This window comes from Arvicola amphibius, chromosome 4 (assembly GCF_903992535.2).
Source record: "Arvicola amphibius chromosome 4, mArvAmp1.2, whole genome shotgun sequence".
Lineage (NCBI taxonomy): Eukaryota > Metazoa > Chordata > Mammalia > Rodentia > Cricetidae > Arvicola > Arvicola amphibius.
The window spans coordinates 27260-45065 of NC_052050.1; positions in this window are offsets into that span (position 1 = coordinate 27260).

A 17806-nucleotide genomic window follows, 5' to 3' on the forward strand; every position below is an offset into this window, starting at 1 on the left:
AAATATCTGTACTTTCTAATGGTCTTAGTCCTGTGATAGGTTCATTTGATACCCCCAAAAGGAGTAATGGCACACCAGGTTGAGAATCACTGCTCTAAACTGATATAAATAAATAGATAAATGAATAAACAACACTTAAAAAATGGAATGAAATTCAAAAACTGGGAAACATTGGAAAATAGAAACAAAGAGATTATAGCAGTCATGCTATTGAAGAAAATGTCATAACCAATAAATGACTTCTTAAAATGATAAAAATAATTGAACCCTCAGTTATACTGACTTTGAAACAGAGTAAGCACTTCCCTGGTAGGGAGAATGCCATTAATAAGAGAATGCATGACTTTGTCCCATGTAAAATGTTAGCTGCTGAGTGCTGTAAGCTGACACATGGAGTTACAGCCAATGGCCTGTGTATCAAACATCTGAGCTGACTTCACTGTGTCAACCAGAACTGAACATATCTGCATGGGAGAGTTCACTAATTGGAAACTGAATACTTAGTAGTTCAAGCTTTCCTCCCTAAATTGTACACTCACTAATTCTGTCTTGATTCACATGGAAGGAATTAATGTATGATGGAAAATCACACATAAAGTCACACATTGTGCCCCATCAGGTCCTTCTTTGTTATGGAAATCCCTGAAACTCATGGTCTTAAACTTCAGTCTATGATCTAGTTATTATCCAGTGTGTTTACCCCCTCCAGTGTACACAGTACATGGTTCCTACTTTTCTGGTCTGAAGAAAGAAGTCATGCTCCACACACAAATCCTTTTATTGTTACTGCAATGGACAGTCCCAATGCATGACACAAACTGGTAATTTTAGAGCTCTGTGGTGAAGCATACTTGTAATCCAAAAATTCATGGTGGTTAGCCAAGGGGATAGCAAGGGCAATGCCCTGTGGGACTGCAGACAGGATTCAAGTCCACCTCAATCAGCACAGGGGACACTGAGTCACAACCTCTTTCCTAAGAGCTGAAAAATGCAGTTGCGCTCTCTCTCTCTCTCTCTCTCTCTCTCTCTCTCTCTCTCTCTCTCTCTCACACACACACACACACACACACACACACACACACGAAAACACTTGAATAAAATTTAAAATTAAACTAAATATACAATAAAAGGAAGCAAAACATCTTTACTATCATCATCCCATCACTCAGGAAGCAGAGTGAACTCTGTGAATTCCAGCCTGAGCTCTCTCTCTTTCCGTCTTCCTCTCAGGGAGGCAGATTTTGCCTCTCTCCCCACTTCTCGCCTCCCTTCCCTTCCTCCTTCTCTCTCTCCAACCTTCCCCTCTATAATGCCCTGAATAATATTCAACCTCACTCAGCATGTCATGTCTATCCATGTCTCTGTCTTTTGCCCACCCACCATGTGTCTCCCTGCCTGGGACTAGCCACTGCTCAGGGACTGGCAGCTATCTCTGCCTGGAACTGACTGCTCTCAGGGCCTGGTCCCTGCCACCACATGGCTCGCTATCACCACTTGGGGACCTACAGCATTTCTGCTACCTTCTGCCACCAGGGATCCTACAGCATTTTTAATTTTTCCATTACAAAGAGATGCTCCACGTCAATATAAGTTATAAGTGTTGGAACCAGGGGGGTCGCATAAAGATGAGAACACCACCAAGTCTAATAAACCAAAAGCAAACTTTATTCCAGAAACCAGATCCTAGGAAAACCAGAAGCAAACTTAAAAATAAAAATAACCAGCTTTTGTCCCTGCGGCGTCCCTAGGCTACCAGGAATCCCTGATTTAGTGCTGTGGAGTTCCATCTGGATGGGTGAGTGTGTGCCATCCTGGGTGACCTGCCCTAGAAGAGAGCACAGCTCCCCTCCCACAGCTCCTGGTGCAGGGGTGTCTTTGTTACACACGTCCCTGCCTCTCCCAAGCCTTCCCTAGTGTATTCAAGGTCCTTGGCTCAGGACCAGTGTCCTGCTCCTGCACCAAGGCCATCCACCCAGAGGTGTAAGAGGCTGCCCTCCAGGCAGGTCTGAGGATTCCAGCAAGGGAGTGTGGGCTCCTTCAGATTGTGCTGCAAGGTTCGCTGTGATACTCGACCCTGCCCTGCCACCACGTTCACCCTTTTGTCTGCGGTGTCCTGGGGCTACCAGCATCCATGATTCAGTGCTGAGGAGTTCCATCCAGTCAGGAATAGCTCCTGCTCCTGCACTGAGGAGATCCACCCACATTCAGTCACAGCAAAGATTGGACCAAGACACCAAGTCTCTCCTGGATCCATTTGAAGGAAGAGATGGGCAGGTGCCAATGCAAGAACTCCTCCAACAACCTGAAAGGCAACATGACATCACCAAAATCCAGGCATCCTGAAACAACAAGAATTGAACACCCTACTCCAGAAGAAATAGAAGAAATCGACCTTAAACAGTACTTTATGAAAATGACAGAGGACCTTAAACAGGAGGTAAAAAACTGACATAAAGAAATGGAGATGACAAACAAAAAGGTAGACAAAATAAATAAATCTCTCAAAGATACCCAAGAAAAACAAGAAAAAGCAATCAAACAGGTAAGGGAAACAGTTCAAGACCTGAAAAATGAAATGGAAGTAATGAAGAAAACACAATCTGAGGGAAGACTGGAAATGGAAATTCTGAGTAAACAAACAGAAACTACAGAAACAAGTATTGCCAACAGAATACAAGAGATGGAAGAAAGAATCTCAGACTCTGAAGATACTATAGAGGAAATAAACTCACAGATTAAAGAACAAAACAAATCCAACAAATTTTTAACACAAAACACCCAGGAAATCTGGGACACCATGAAAAGACCAAACCTAAGAATATTTGGGGTAGAAGAAGGAGAAGAATTACAGCTCAAAGGCCCAGAAAATATATTCAACAAAATTATAGAAGAAAATTTCCCCAACCTAAAGAAGGATATTCCTATGAAGGTACAAGAAGCCTACAGAACACCAAATAGACTAGATCAAAAGAAAGCATCCCCACGCCATATAATAATCAAAACACAAAACATACAGAATAAAGAACAGATATTAAGAGCTGCAAAGGAAAAATGTCAAGTAACATATAAAGGGAAACCTATCAGAATTACACCTGACTTCTCAATGGAAACCGACATAGCCAGAAGGTCTTGGTTAGATGTGCTACAGACACTAAGGGAACATGGATGCAAGCCCAGACTACTATACCCAACAAAGCCTGCATTCACCATTGATGGAGAAAACAAAATATCCCAGGACAAAAACAGATTTAAACAATACGTAGCCACAAATACAGTCTTGCAGAAAGTAATAGAAGGAAAATCACAAACCAAGGAGTCCAACAATGCCCACAATAACTCAGACATCTAGCGACCCTTCACCAGCACAACTAGAAGAAGGGAAACACACAAACTCTACTACAAAAAAAAATTACTGGAGTTAACAACCACTGGTCATTAATATCACTTAATATCAATGAACTCAATTCACCTATAAAAAAGGCACAGGCTAAGAGATTGGATATGAAAACAGGATCCAACATTCTGCTGTTTACAAGAAACACACCTCAACCACAAAGAGAGACACCTACTCAGAGTAAAGGGCTGGGAAAAGGTTTATCAAGCAAATGGACCTAAGAAACAAGTGGGTGTGGCCATACTAATTTCTAACAAAGTTGACTTCAAACTAAAATCAATCAGAAGAGATGGAAAGGGACACTTTATGCTCATAACAGGAAAAATTCATCAGAATGAAGTCTCAATTCTGAATATCTATGCCCCTAATATAAAAGCACCCACTTATGTAAAAGAAACATTACTAGAACTCAAGGCAGCCATCAAGCCACACACACTAATAGTAGGAGACTTCAACACTCCTCTCTCACCAATGGACAGGTCAATCAGACAGAAACCTAACAAAGAATTAAAAGACTTAATGGAGGTAATGAACCAGATGGACTTAACAGACATCTATAGAACATTCCACCCAAATAGGAAAGAATATACCTTCTTCTCTGTGGCTCACGGAACCTTTTCAAAAATTGACCATATACTCGGTAACAAAGCAATCTTCCACAGTTACAAAAAAATATTAGTAACCACCTGTGTCTTATCAGATCACCATGGATTAAAATTAGAATTCAACAACAATGCTACCCCCAGAAAGCCCACAAACTCATGGAAACTGAACAGTCAACTACTGAACCACACCTGGGTCAAGGAAGAAATAAAGAAAGAAATTAAAGTCTTTCTTGAATTTAATGAAAACAAAGACACAACATACTCAAACCTATGGGACACAATGAAAGCAGTGCTAAGAGGAAAGTTCATAGCATTAAGTGCCCACTTAAAGAAAACGGAGAAAGCGCTCATTGGAGACTTAACAGCACACCTGAAAGCTCTAGGGAAAAAAAAGAAGCAGACTCACCTAGGAGGAGTAGAAGACTGGAAGTAATCAAACTGAGGGAGGAAATCAACAAACTAGAAACACAGAAAACAATCCAAAGAATCAATGAAACAAAAAGTTGGTTCTTGAATGAAAATCAACAAGATTGACAAACCCCTAGCCAAACTAATCAAACAGCAGAGAACAAGCAAATTAATAAGATCAGAAATGAAAAGGGGGACATAACCACAGACACAGAGGAAATTCAGAGAATCATTAGATCTTACTACAAAAGCCTGTATGCCACAAAATTGGAAAATGTAAAAGAAATGAACATTTTTTAGACAAGTACCATATACCAAAGTTAAACCAGGACCAGGTGAACAATCTAAATAGTCCTGTTAATCTCGAAAAATTAGAAACTGTTATCAAAAACTTCCCTACCAAAAAAACCCAGGACCAGATGGTTTCAATGCAAAATTCTACCAGAACTTCCAAGAAGACCTAATACCTATACTCCTTAAGGTATCTCATAATATAGAAACAGAAGAGTCATTGGCAAACTCCTTTTATGAAGCTACAGTTACCCCGATACCTAAACCACACAAAGACTCAACCAAGAAAGAGAATTACAAGCCAATCTCGCTCATGAACATGGACGCAAAAATTCTCAATAAAATACTGGCAAACCGAATCCAAGAACACATTAGAAAAATTATCCACTATGACCAAGTAGGTTCATCCCAGAGATGCAGGGCTGGTTCAACATATGAAAATCTAGCAATGTAATCCATCATATAAATAAACTGAAGGAAAAAACCATATGATCATCTCATTAGATGCTGAAAAAGCATTTGACAAAATTCAACACCCCTTTATGATAAAGGTCTTGGAGAGATTAGGGATACAAAGGTCATTCCTAAATATAATAAAGGCTATTTACAGCAAGCCAACAGCTAACATCAAATTAAATGGAGAGAAACTCAAGGCTATCCCACTAAATTCAGGAACACAAGGCTGTCCACTCTCTTCTCATCTCTTCAATATAGTGCTTGAAGTTCTAGCAATAGCAATAAGACAACATAAGGGGATCAAGGGGATTCGAATTGGAAAGGAAGAAGTTAAACTTTCGTTATTTGCAGATGATATGATAGTGTACATAAGCGACCCCAAAGACTCCAACAAGGAACTCCTTCAGTAATGTGGCAGGATACAAGATCAACTCCAAAAAAAAATCAGTTTCCCTCCTATACACAAAGGATAAGGAAGCTGAGAGGGAAATCAGAGAAATATCACCTTTCACAATAGTCACAAATAGCACAAAATATCTTGGGGTAACTCTAACCAAGGAAGTGAAGGATTTATTTGACAATAACTTTAAGTCTTTGAAGAAAGAAATTGAAGAGGACACCAGAAAATGGAAGGATCTCCCTTCATCGTGGATTGGGAGGATCAACATAGTAAAAATGGCAATTCTACCAAAAGCAATCTATAGATTCAATGCAATCCCAATCAAGGTCCCATCAAAATTCTTCACAGATCTTCAGAGGACAATAATCAACTTTATATGGAAAAACAAGAAACCCAAGATAGCCAAAACAATCTTATACAATAAAGGAACTTCTGGAGGCATTACCATCCCTGACTTCAAACTCTATTACAGAGCTACAGTATTGAAAACAGCTTGGTGTTGGAATAAAAACAGAGAAGTCGACCAATGGAATCAAATAGAAGACCCAGATCTTAACCCACAAACCTAAGAACACCTATAGTTTCTGATGTTCTTCCCTGAGAAATCATCCCCCAGTTTGGAATCCCAACTTCTCTTCAGTCAGATAATGGCCCTGAGTTTACTTCCCAGATTTCCCAAAACTTGTATAAGGCTCTTAACATCCCTTGGCATTTTCATATCCCATACCACCCTCAGTCTTCAGGGAAAGTAGAATAAACTAACCATTCCTTTAAAAAATGTTCTTGTGGCCGGGCGGTGGTGGCGCACGCCTTTAATCCCAGCACTTGGGAGGTAGAGGCAGGCAGATCTCTGAGTTCGAGGCCAGCCTGGTCTACAAGAGCTAGTTCCAGGACAGCCTCTAGAAACTACAGGGAAACCCTGTCTCAAAAAACCAAAAAAAAAAAAATGTTCTTGTTAAAATGTCACAGGGACTTCACCTTGACTGGGTAAAACTTTTGCCTCTGGCCCTCCTTAGGCTTAGGGCTCTCCCCAAAAGCCCCCCTTTTCATCTCACTCTTTGAATCCATGTATGGGTGGCCAGTTTTAACCCCCGGCCTCTCACCTAAAACCTCTCCCCTTCCTGATCACCTGCTCCCTATTATGGGATTTCACTGACCACTCATTAACTCAACCATGTGCTAGCTCACGCACACTGGTGATTAAAATAGGGGATCAGGTGTTATTTTCTCCCCCAGACCAACATCCCTTACCCCTTTCCCCTAAATGGCAGGGTCCCCTTAGAGTAATTCTTGTAACTACCACAGCTACCAAGCTCAAGGGACTTCCTCATTGGATTCACCTGTCGCATCTCAAACCTTTTACTCTTCCAGCTCAAGATACCCCATAAGTTCCAGAAGACACTAAGATCAGCCCCCCTTTCTCCAGTACCAAAAAAATAAGTCTCATCCCTATTCAACTCTCTTGTGCCTATACTCTCCCTTTTCCTCTTTTTCCTGTATGCAACTTCTCCATATACCTCCAATGTCATGCTTAAATTTCCAATTAACCACTCAGCTGTTATTACAGAAACCACCATTAAACATAGAGCCAGAGGTACAAGGACTGTCAAAAGCCCAGGTGGTAAGAAACAATAATAAATTTATAGCCCAAAAACTCAAAAAAAAAACTCACAAAGCAGACTTTAACATAACAGGCTTATCACTGACTGCAGCACTGTCTCCTGGATGGATGTTAACGTAATGCCATGATGCAAAATTTACTTCAGGTACAACATGAAAGAGTCTAATAAATATCCTTTTCAATAATTCCCTCCCTCTTCCCTCTTCCCACCACTTTCCATTCTATGGTTATAATCATAAACTGTTAACATGTCTAAAATTTATTTCTTTTCAAACATTTTTATAAGCTCCAGGGAGCCAATTTGACCTACAAAAATGGACCAGACTCACCCAGAATAAGTATCATTTAATGCTTTTCTTGTCATTCCTGGTATTTGGAACCGCTAAACGCCCCCCATCTTCCATCTTGGGACTCTCCTCTATTAAACACTAGGATCTAAAAATTTTTTTCCTCCCAAATATAATTTTTGTCTTTCCAGCATCTTGCAAGGTCTAAGCTACAAGCTGACCCAGTTCCTCAGAGCCCAGAAAATGCAGCCATGATCAGCCACCACAGGATGTGGTCAAACATCGCAACTCCTCAACAACCACAAAGTCAGTGTGAAGCAGTCATGAGAGAACTTGTGGTGCCCCATTTCCACCCATTAAGGTCCTCAAATCCACCAAACTTTTATAATAAAAGGGTGGAATGTAATTATTCAGCCACCCATAAGGCTGCACTTCTGGGTCCTAAAGGCAGGCACATGTGGGCAGACCCCTAGGAACAAAGCCCCCCCCCCATGATCCACGTGCACGCATATGTGGTTACCTCCACTAAAGCCCTGTGCGCATGCGTGAGTCGCCCGCCATCTGTGTCATCAGTGTCTGACATACCCATGCAAACCCCCTATATGCATGTGCAAGGCATCGCGTTGCCCGTCATCAGCTTCTGATGTAGTCACGTCTTCCTCCTGCGTGCATGTGCTAGGTAGCCTTTAAAAGCTGGACATCTTTGCTCTCTCTCTCCCCATACACCATTTAGTCAGGCCTATGAGCACCTTCTTTCTCTAATAAACTCCTAAGTGGGTTTGTTTGCATCTCGTGTCTTCTTCTCACTTGCATCAGACATTTCAAAGTGGACATTAAGACAGGAAGGCTGCATTTGATGAGAGTCTTCTGTTACTGGAGTTAGGACCAGAGCCTGTGTCTTTGCTACCCCAACAAGTCAGGCTCAGTCACTCACTCTTATTAAGCCAATGAAAAGAACCAAAATACATTAGTACATTACCATTAGTGGTGGTACATATCTTTAATGCTAACACTTGGAAAGCAGAGGCATATGGATCTCTGTAAATTCAAGGCCAGCCTGGACTACAAAGCTGGCTCCAGGATAGCCAAGGATACACAAAGAAACCCTTTGTTGAAAAAGCAAAACAAAACAAAACAAAAAAACAAGTTAGTTATCTGTGATGTACCCATCTATAATTCAGGTACACTGGAGACAAGGTAGGCAAATCTCTCTGATGTCTAGAAGAGCCTAGTCTATATAGTGAGTTCCAGGCCACCCAGAGTTTCATAGTGAGAGTATTCTTTAAAATGAAAACAGTAGAAAAAGGGAGTACATAATTAATAAAAAAAAATTGTAAACATTACTTTCCTTCATTGTGACTAATTTAGAACAGTGATGAAGATATAGGCAATTAATTCATCTTTGGGGTATTAACAGGCTTAGATAAATAGCAAGACAATATGCACAACAAGGTAATATAACTAAGTCCTATAATTAATTTTTTCCCATCTCTAAAACCCTCCCCTAACCTCAGCTTGTGTCTCTCCTCCAAGGAGGTAAGAGAAGATGTTTCCTCAGTAAAGATAGTCTCATCAGCAGTCAGTCTTTTCCCAGAATGAAATTACCAAGGAAATAAGAATTTCATGGTATCCACTATTTCATGAGTTGTTAGCCAAAGGGAGAGATATAAATGTCTCTTAGAAGGAGGCAGGTACCAGGGATTAATGAGTTGGAGGCAGAGGAACTTTAAGGTCTCAGTGGGGGTCACAAAGTGGGGGTTGTAGGGTACTGTCACTGACAAAATAGAAGACCTAGAGGAGGATGATCCACCACAACTGAATGGATAGAATACAGTTCATACCAACTGGTCCTCATGTACACCCCAAGCACTGCTCTCAGGCATTTGAACTTCGGGCTTTCAAATCCAAACCTAACAATTCTTCCAAACTCTACAGCTCTTTGTAAATGCCTGATGGCCTTAGCTTTAGAGTGACTTAAGTTCAAGTCTCAGGCTCTCCTCACAACCTGGATGTCATCTAGAGTGACTACCATTCAGGGCACCTAACTGAAGGTTTTACACACATCAGGGAAACAGAATATGAAACCATTCAAACAAGTCAGACTTCATGCCTGCAAGTTACTTTTCTTTCCTTACAAGAGGTACAAATTTAATCAGGGGTCCAATTGACATGTGAGATTGTGGGCTCCAACGGATGGTTATTTACCTTATTGGAGATAAACTCACTCTTGTGGCTCTGGTTAAATAGTCAACCATCTTTTAAAGACTTTTCTTGCCAGTTCTCTCCTGATCATTCATTGTACTTTTTGCTCATTTTGTGGAGATTTTGGCTTGGAAAATTCTTTAAGCATCAAGTCTAAGTTAGTTTCTGATGCTATCAATCTTTGAGTCATCGAGGGTGAGGTAAAGATGAACTCAGATCAGCCAATCACACCTTACTGCTATTAATGACATGTTCATGGGGCTGAATAGAAGGCTCAGCACTTAAAAGAGTGGCTGCTCTCCCACAGGGCCTAACTTTTGATTCCCAGTGCCCAAAAGACAGCTGACAACTGCCTGTACCTACAGTCAAAGGGGATCAGACAGCATCTTCAGATTACTACTTGTTCCTGGTATGCCATTGGTATACTCACTGGCAAAATTTATACATTTAAATTAAATTTTATTCTTTTCTGTAGTGAGGAGCTGTGAGCAGGCCTGCTTTTCATCCTGCCAGGCTCCCGGCCACCTGGCTAGCTTATGCCCCGAAATAACAACACACAAACTGTATTCATTTAAATACTGCCTGGCCCGTTAGTTTCAGCCTCTTATTAGCCAATTCTCACATCTTGCTTTAACCCATATTTAGTAATGTGTGTAGCACCACAAGGTGGTGTCTTACCGGGAAAGATTCAGCATGTCTGACCTGGCAGCTGGCTCCAACACGTCTGTCTCAGAGAGGAGAGGCATGACGAATGCCTAACTTCCCTTCTTCCCAGCATTCTGTTCTGTCTTTCCCACCTACCTATGTTCTAACCTATCAGGACAAGCAGTTTTCTTTATTAATTAACCAATGAAACAACAGATAGACAGATGACACTCCCACATCACTTTTCTAAGGTAATGGACATAAATAAAACCATTTTTAACAATATATGATCATATGCATATCTGTCTTTCCACTGTTTGCATATCTGGTTCCCTAGGAGGGCAGAAGAATGCACCAGATCTCCAGGACCAGGAAATTGTAGTGGGGAGCTGCGGGCCGGCTTCCCGCCGCCCGGCTCCCGGCCACCAGCTAGCTTATGCCCCGAAATAACAGCACACAAATTGTATTCTTTTAAACACTGCCTGGCCCATTATTTCAGCCTCTTACTCACATCTTGACTAACCCATATCTAATAATCTGTGTAACACCACAAAGTGGTGCCTTACCAGGAAGTTTCTAGCGTACATCCATCTTGGGCTGGAGCTTCATTGTGTCTGGCCTCTCTCTCAGGAGAGGCACAGTGGTCTGTCTCACTTAGGAGAGGTGTGGCATCTTACTGATCCTTCTACCTCACTTCCTCTTCCTGTTCTGTCTACTCCACCCACCTAAAGGGCGGTCTATCAAATGGGCCAGGCAGTTTCTTTATTAGCCAATGAAATCAACTCAAACAGAAGACTCTCCCACATCATTTCCCCTTTTTCTGTTTAAACAATAAAAGAAAGGCTTTAACTTTAACATAGTAAAATTACATATAACAAAATAGTTATCAAGTAAGAATTAGTTACAATATTATATCCATTTTATCTTTTATCATAACAAAGGAAAACTTTAACTATCTATCCATTCTTCAACTCCATCAAAGACTCCAGGAGGATATAATATTACCTAAGTAAATAAGAAGTAAGCAACTTACAAAACTCTAGAAATGACAGAGACATCTCGCTGCCTGGACAGTGACCCAAAGTTCCTCTGTACCGTTGGGGCATCCATCTTCGGCCTTCAGGCCCATAGTTTCCAGCAGACATTTCCATGAAGCAGGAAATTTCAAAGGCAGTTCAGTCAGTATCTGCTGTGTCCTGCAGAATGTCTCGTGGACTCTTTCATGAATCAGGAATCCCAAAGAATCATCTCACCTTTAGGCAAGTTCAGCAGTCCTCTCTCTGTGGGTTCTTTGTATCCAGTTTCTGCAACAGTCCAGGCAAGAGCAGTTTCTTGCCCAAATGGCTGTCAAACTCCATAAGGATCCTCTTCGATGCCCATTTTCCTCTTGAAGTAGCTAGTGCTGCCAGGAGCAGATATGTCTCATTGTCATGAAAAGCCTTAAGTTATTAAAACATTTAAGTGGAATATTCTGTAGTCTTTGAAAGATATTAGGAATGCCTATCTAACTAAAATATATCTCTATATATCTAGAAAATCTAACTAACATGACTATAAGCTTTACTATTATCGACAATTATCCATTAACAACCTATATTTCCTAATTATACATTACATTTTTAAAAGAACTACACAATCACAATACCTTAATCAAGATCAGAAATACATATAACAAGATTGACCTTAATATCATTAACCAAGATTCACAACAATCCAACTTATTTATATCTATACCATCTCCCCCTTTAAATGTAAAAGAACATTTATAAACAATATTTGGGAATATGGGCGCAGTTATTTCTCTCCAAACTGCTTCCTGCTGAATGGGGGCACTGTTAATCTGATCTTCTATGGTGTAAACTGTGTGCCAGGTTCATCTCAGTCATCAGTTGGGTGAAGTAATTTTCTGAAGGTGTTCACAGCAACCTTTCGGGAGGGCGTGGTCTATCATACCATATTGGGATAGAAGCAATCCACAGTGTCTCATCCTCTGTGAAAACAAAAGGAGAATCTCTTTTCCAAAGAATCATATCCTTAGATCCAAATTCTGAAGTCAAGGTATTTTCAAAATGTCTATGGTGGATTAGTTCAGCAGCATTTATAAACAAATATCTTTTAGCAGCTGTTGCTTCTTCCTCAGCATTCAAACAATTCAAAGAGAGCATAATAACATACAGTATCAAGATTCTCCATATATTTTCCATATTTATGTGGCTTTATTTTTACCTCTATTTCATTTATTTTTACTTTTACTTTTGGAGACACATTCTCTGTATATCTCTGTCCTGGAATAACTCTGTAGACCAGGTTGTCCTTGAACTCTCAGAACTGTCTCTGCTTCCCAAGTGCTGGGATTAAAGGTGTGTGCTACCACACCTTGAAGTCACAGAGATCAATCCACCTCTGCCTCCCACGTGTTGGGATTAAAGGTGTGTACCACCACAACCAACTACTCTTTCTATTTTTACTTTTAAGAACTTTAACTTTAGTCTACATATATTTTCAACACATTGTAAACCATTTTGACGTTTTCTTCAACTTTGAATCTTTCTTTTACTGAATATCTCTTTTTCTGACTACATGAGTCTTTAATTTACCAAACAATATCGGTAGGACTAAAGCTGTGACTTTGACAGCTAGATACAGCCCATTCCTTAGCTTTCTAGCCTCATGGCAGAGGTACCAGCTGTAGCCATGTTCATCACACAACTCTGTGTCGGTTCAAGGTCCCTGCCAGCAAGCAAGCTACAACAGTGTTAAACAACAATCAAAAGCTCCATAGTCAGGACTGCCTGCTTGAAAGAGTCAGAGTTTGTCCTGGCAGTACAGACCAGAACGCCAGCATTTTAAAACAGCACAACTTTTTTCCTGCTGTGGCTGAAAACCGAAAAGCACACGTTCAGCTTTTCATCAACACTGTTTAAGTGTTTCGTGGCAGGACCTCTTAAAAGGGCTGCAGGGTTTTGCAGCTAAAGCTGAGTCAGGAAGCCTCTCTTAGATGAGAGCACTTGCTCTAGCAAGCAAAGCCAAACCCGATAAATTGCTGCTACTGAGAAAACATGCTTTACTCTATTCTTTCCTAAGCTTTCTCAGGCTTTCTGTGGATTCAGTTATCCACGTTGGGCGCCATTCTGTAGTGTGGAGCTGCGGGCTGCATCCCGCCGCCCGGCTCCCGACCACCAGCTAGCTTATGCCCCGAAATAACAGCACACAAATTGTATTCTTTTAAACACTGCCTGGCCCATTATTTCAGCCTCTTACTCACATCTTGACTAACCCATATCTAATAATCTGTGTAGCACCACAAAGTGGTGCCTTACCAGGAAGTTTCTAGCGTACATCCATCTTGGGCTGGAGCTTCATTGTGTCTGGCCTCTCTCTCAGGAGAGGCACAGTGGTCTGTCTCACTTAGGAGAGGTGTGGCATCTTACTGATCCTTCTACCTCACTTCCTCTTCCTGTTCTGTCTACTCCACCCACCTAAGGGGCGGTCTATCAAATGGGCCAGGCAGTTTCTTTATTAGCCAATGAAATCAACTCAAACAGAAGACTCTCCCACATCAGGAAATACAAGTAGTTCTGAAGAATCAGATGTAGGTGCCAGGAATTAAACTTTGGAATACAAGAGGAGCACCACTACTGAGCCATGCTGAAGATGAAGATGAGCTACTATTCCTTCTGTCTCCTATCATCCAGTTATGCCAGCACCATTTGTTGAAGATGCCCTCTTTCTTCCATTGTGTACTTTTGGCTCCTTTATCAAAAATCAGGTGTTCATAGGTTTGTGGTTTAAGATCCGGGTCTTCTATACGATTCCATTGGTCAACCTCTCTGTTTTTATGCCAATACCAAGCCGTTTTCAATACTGTGGCTTTGTAATAGAGTTTGAAGTCAGGGATGGTAATGCCTCCAGAAGAACCTTTATTGTATAAGATTTTTTTGGCTATCCTGGGTTTCTTGTTTTTCCATATAAAGTTGATTATTGTCCTCTCAATCTCTGTGAAGAATTTTAATGGGACCTTGATTGGGATTGCATTGAATCTATAGATTGCTTTTGGTAGAATTGCCATTTTTACTATGTTGATCCTCCCAATCCACGAGCAGGGGAGATCCTTCCATTTTCTGGTATCCTCTTCAATTTCTTTCTTCAAAGACTTAAAGTTCTTGTCAAATAAATCTTTCACTTCCTTGGTTAGAGATACTCCCAGATATCTTATGCTATTTGTGGCTATTGTGAAAGGTGATACTTCTCTGATTTCCCTCTCTGCTTCCTTATCCTTTGTGTATAGGAGGACGACTGATTTTTTGGAGTTGATCTTGTAACCTGTCACGTTACTGAAGGAGTTTATCAGCTGTAGGAGTTCTTTGGTGGAGTTTTTGGGGTCGCTTATGTACACTATCATATCATCTGCAAATAATGAAAGTTTAACTTCTTCCTTTCCAAATTTAATCCCCTTGATTCCCTTATGTTGTCTTATTGCTATTGCTAGAACTTCAAGCACTATATTGAAGAGATAAGGAGAGAGTGGACAGCCTTGTTGTGTTCCTGAATTTAGTGGGATAGCCTTGAGTTTCTCTCCGTTTAATTTGATGTTAGCTGTCGGCTTGCTGTAAATAGCTTTTATTATATTTAGGAATGACCCTTGTATCCCTAATCTCTCCAAGACCTTTATCATAAAAGGGTGCTGAATTTTGTCAAATGCTTTTTCAGCATCTAATGAGATGACCATATGGTTTTTTTCCTTCAGTTTGTTTATATGATGGATTACATTGATAGATTTTCGTATGTTGAACCAGCCCTGCATCTCTGGGATGAAGCCTACTTGATCGTAATGGATAATTTTTCTAAGGAAAGACCCCTCTTGATGGTTGTCAAATAATTCAATGGCTTTCTATACCTCTCCATATTGCTTCTCAGTTTCATTGTTAACACAGTTCCTTGATATGAGTAAGATAACAAAAGCTTTTGTTGAAACTAGTCAGAGTCCAGCCAGATTATATTAGGAAAAGTTCCAAAATTTGAGATAAGATTGTATTTTTGGAATTTTTGACACAGGGTATGTCCACAAAGCCATAGCTGCAATGGAATTCACTATGGGCAACAAAATGGCCACAGACTCAGAGATTGGCCCAACACAATCCTGCAAATGCTTGGATTTTAGCCATGTACCTCTAAGTCCATTTGAGGTATGTGTTTTTAAATGACCTACCACTGAACCAAAGAACAAAAGGATAAAGTATGATTTAAAGGGACCATCACTATTCTGATATACAGTAAAATTTCTTGAAATTCTATAATTTAAATGTGCAACCATGTAGTATGCGCTCAACAAATGGGTTATTTTCTTTGCTTTATTAACTTTATGCATATAAAAATGTTTGAACTGTGTTTGTGTGTATATACCTGTGCCATGATGTGTATGTAGCACTGAGAGGACAACTCACAGGAGTCTATTATTTTCTTCCCCTGTGTGAGTTTAGTGATGAACTTAGGGATTCATTTGACTACAACTGACCTCAATTGCACTCATTCAGGATCAAAAATCATTTATGTAGGGGGCTGGAGAGATGGCTCAGAGGGGAAGAGCACTGGCTGCTCTCCCAGAGGTCCTCAGTTCAACTCCCAGCAACCACACGGTGCCTCACAACCATCTGTAATAAGATCTGGTATACTCTTCTGTACTGTAGGATACATGCAGGAAGAAACCTGTATACATAATAAATAAAAATCTTTTAAAAATCATTTATGTATGTGGGAGTGTGCATATGCCACTGCCCAAGTTAAAAATAAAAAAAAAAACTTGTAGGAGAAATATGGATGACTCAGAAATAGAAAACAGGTCACTGGAATTATCAGCAACCAATTTTAATGAACGAGACAATTCTTTGAAATTCAATCATGGTTTTGAGAAAGTGTTATAAACAATGTTCAGTCCTTAGGATAAACAAATTAAAAAGATGTATACTTATATAAATATTTTCCTATGCAAGGAATTATTACTCAAATTATATTGTGTTCCTCTATCCTCATATAAAATTAAGTTTATAATCTGAAAGGAAAACAACAGTTTACCAGTATAATATTCCTAATAATCTTATTTGAGGACCAATGAAATGGCTCCATGGGAAATGTCTGTGATGTGCAAGGATGGAAAACTAACTTTGATCATCATATTAAGAGGACCAAAAGTAGAAACTGCAAAGTTGTCTTCTGGTCTCCACATATCTGCATTGGTCCTACAAACCCATAATCACATCGCACACACACCATAAATCTTTATTACAAAATACATCTTAGTGCCATTACATTACCTGACATCTCTGGACAATTTCCTTAGAAGGCAATTCTTCAAGATAAAATGCCAAATGGTTAACTAATGGAGATGGGTAAAGCATGGAACATCAGTATATATGTATACACACATACACATAAAACACCAAGCCACAGTATGAGATACACAGTTGAATGTTGATTATCCTACTTTATTTCATCTCTACCAGATAAACAAAAATACTGTTTTTGAATACACACATGAGATCATTATTGTTTCTTACATTCTCTTCTATTAAGCATTTTAACAATGACATTGTTAAATTGTGTTGACAAAACAGCACATGTTGGGAGCACATCATCTACACTTAGACTTGCACGCAGGAGGTAGACCCATGAGGATCATGAGTTCAAATGTATCCCTGAATCATTACTAACATCTAAGCAAAACTGAGTAAGAAACAAGAAAATCTCAAGGGAACTTGAGAATTTGTGGAAATATGAAAAACAAAACTAGGAGCAACAACCCACCACCATTTCAGACACTCTTACTTGAAAAGTATGATCACACACTGCCTGATATTTAAATAAAGGACAACTTAGATGATGGGGATACCATTCTACACATTATAGTAGAAAAATACCTATCAATAAGTAAAAACATAACAGATTAACAAAAGTCATAGAAGAACTAAGGACCACAAAATAAACTTCACTAAATGGATCTGTCACACATGTAGCACACTTTAGTATCTACCTCAAATGTTTCAAATTAGAAACCACAATGCAGTGATCTCTACCATCAGTTTTCAGTGAGCATGGCAAATAATTTACTTCCTTCAAGGCTATGATGAAAAATAAATGAAACACTACTTTTTTTTCTTGAAGCTGAAGACAACTGTAATGTCTAAAGTCTTTACAAAATCATTTTCAGGAATAGAGTTTTCTTTTGTGTGAGTTTATCCCTATTTCCTGACTTTGAATTGATACAAATAGGTTTTGAAATATTTAGAGCACTAGAAACATGGCTGGGCAGTAAAGAAATGTTCACTCCCAGGACCAATGTCTGATTTCTGACAACCTCCTGTAATTTCTGCTATAAAATCCTTGGGTCTAATATTATCAGAAACCACCATGCACATTCACATATCCACACAAAACACACTGATATCACATAATCACAATTAAAACAACTCTTTAAACATTTTCATTCATGAAAGTTTTTCT